Source organism: Arachis ipaensis, chromosome B2 (assembly GCF_059453495.1).
Source record: "Arachis ipaensis isolate K30076 ecotype BB chromosome B2, ASM5945349v1, whole genome shotgun sequence".
In the NCBI taxonomy this organism is placed as follows: domain Eukaryota; kingdom Viridiplantae; phylum Streptophyta; class Magnoliopsida; order Fabales; family Fabaceae; genus Arachis; species Arachis ipaensis.
The window spans coordinates 86,382,357-86,384,672 of record NC_142437.1 but is presented as its reverse complement, the minus strand read 5'-3'; the positions used below and the strand labels follow the sequence as shown (position 1 = coordinate 86,384,672).

The 2,316-nt window shown below is 43.9% G+C and overlaps 1 non-coding gene across 1 annotated transcript; it reads left to right on the top strand.

The window, feature by feature from the left end:
• The first annotated feature begins 1,910 nt into the window (after window positions 1-1,910).
• Window positions 1,911-2,017, top strand: LOC148574705 (small nucleolar RNA R71). The gene has a single exon (XR_015905998.1). It is a non-coding gene; the product is annotated as a small nucleolar RNA R71 (small nucleolar RNA).
• Window positions 2,018-2,316: the final 299 nt, after the last annotated feature.

Genomic DNA, 2,316 nt, shown 5'->3' with positions numbered 1-2,316 from the left:
GATCTTCTTGTTCCTCCATCTCCTTGGTACCTTCTTCTTTGTTTCTTTTGAGGTTGCCTTCCCCTTGGTGACCTCTTTTTTCCAAGGAGTTGTGATGCTGTCTTCACCTGCCTCTAGAGGTTTAGGTTCCTCCAACTTTTCCTTGAGCTGTGGCAATTGCTGTTTTCCTTGTTTATCTATTAAAGGGATCTCAGAATGAACTGGCTGTGCTTCAGTGCTTGTTTCCTCCTTTAGTGTCTCATTATCATTTGTGCTTAGTTCCTTGTCCTCTTGATCTGTTTCTTGTGAGAGTTTGAAAACATTGAAGCTGAGTCGTTCATCATGTATTCTCAATATTAGCTCCCCTTTCTCTACATCGATAAGTGCTCTGGCCGTAGCTAGGAATGGTCTTCCCAATATGATTGGATGAGTGTGACTCTCTTCCATGTCCAGGATGACAAAGTCTGTTGGGAGAAAGTATTTTCCAACCTTTAGCAACACATTTTCCACCACTCCTATTGCTTGCTTTTGAGTTTTGTCAGCCAGTCTGATGATTACATCTGTGGGTATTATCTCATTGATCTGCAGCCTCTTCGCCAGGGATAAGGGCAGTAAGTTGATGCTGGCCCCCAAATCACATAGTGCTCTATCGAACATAGTTTCACCTATGGCACAAGGGATGTGAAAACTCCCTGGGTCTCTTCTTTTTGTAGGTAACTCCGGTTGAATAAGGGCACTACATTCCTTGTTCATCACTATAGTCTGGCCTCCTTTGAGTGAGCTTTTCCTGGGAAGAAGTTCCTTCATATACTTGATGAATGCAGGCATTTGTTGAATTGCCTTGATGAATGGTATGTTCACATGCAGAGATGCAAACAAGTCTAGGAACCTTGAGTATATTCTTTTTCCCACAGCACCATTGATCAGTTGAGGGAAGGGTGCATAGAGCTTCAGCAGCTCTGTTCTGAGATTTCTGGTTCTTGGCGATTTCTATCCTCCTCCTTTATTGAGTTGTCTTCAGGTTGTTTGCAAAGTTTGCCTTGCTTGTCTTCAGTCTCTTGATCACTCGTAGTGACCATTTTGCAATCTTCCCATCTTACTTTCTTTGCTTCTCCTTTGGGGTTTTTCTCCGTGTCACTTGGGAAGCTATCAGTAGGTTTGGGAATCTTCTCAGCTAAATATCCCACCTGGAATTCCAGCTTCCTGATGGTCTCTCCCTGGTTCTTAATATTGGCTCGCACCTCCTCTTTGAACACCTTATTTTCTTGAATCTCTTGGCATATTCCTTCAAGTAAGGCTTCAATCTTAGAGAGCTTGTCATCAATTGATGAGTGATTCGGAGTAGATGTGCTGTTTTGGATTTGATAGGTGTGTGGAGAAGTGTTGTTGTGGGGGTGTTGAGATGTCCTCTGTGTGAATTGCTGGTGAGCTGCATTGTTGTTGGAGTTGTAACGTCTCTGGTCTTGGTTTTGATCTTGCTCACTTCCCCACCCAAAGTTTGGGTGGTTTCTCCATCCAGGGTTGTAGGTCTTGGAGTATGGATCATAGTTTTTCCTTGGTGAATTCCCAATGTAGTTGGCTTGCTCCTGACCCCCTCTGCTTCTTCATTCACTCCTTCTTAGGTTGTTGATGAAGTGGAGATTGCTGCTACTTGGTTCATCTCCATCTTCTTGGTGAGGTCAGCCAGCTGCTGGGTAATGAGCTTGTTTTGGGCCAACAGAGCATCTACATTGTTTAGCTCCATTACTCCTCTTGTGTTCCCTCTTTCGGAAGCATAGAAGTAGTCGTTCTCTGCTACTATTTCAATAACATCTATGGCTTCCTCAATAGTCTTCTTCTTGTTCAAAGATCCTCCGGATGAATGGTCTACGGCCTTCTTTGACTCATAAGAGAGTCCTTCATAGAAAATGTGCAGCTGCACCCATTCGTTGAACATATCTGGTGGGCACCTCCTGGTTAGGTCTTTAAACCTCTCCCATGCTTCATATAGAGTCTCACCATCTTGTTGCCTGAAAGTTTGGACCTCAGCTCTCAGCCTATTGATTCGTTGAGGAGGGTAAAATCTTGCTAAGAATTTGTTCACCACGTCTTCCCAAGTTGTCAAGCTTTCCCTTGGGAAAGATTCCAGCCACTTGGCTGCTTTGTCCCTAAGTGAGAATGGAAATAGGAGCAGTCTATAGGCGTCAGAGTGAACACCATTAGACTTCACTGTGTCACATATTCTCAGGAAGGTGGTTAAATGTTGATTGGGCTCTTCTTGAACACCTCCTCCAAAGGAACAGTTGTTTTGAACAAGGGTGATGAGCTGTGGTTTAAGTTCAAAGTTGTTGGCATGGA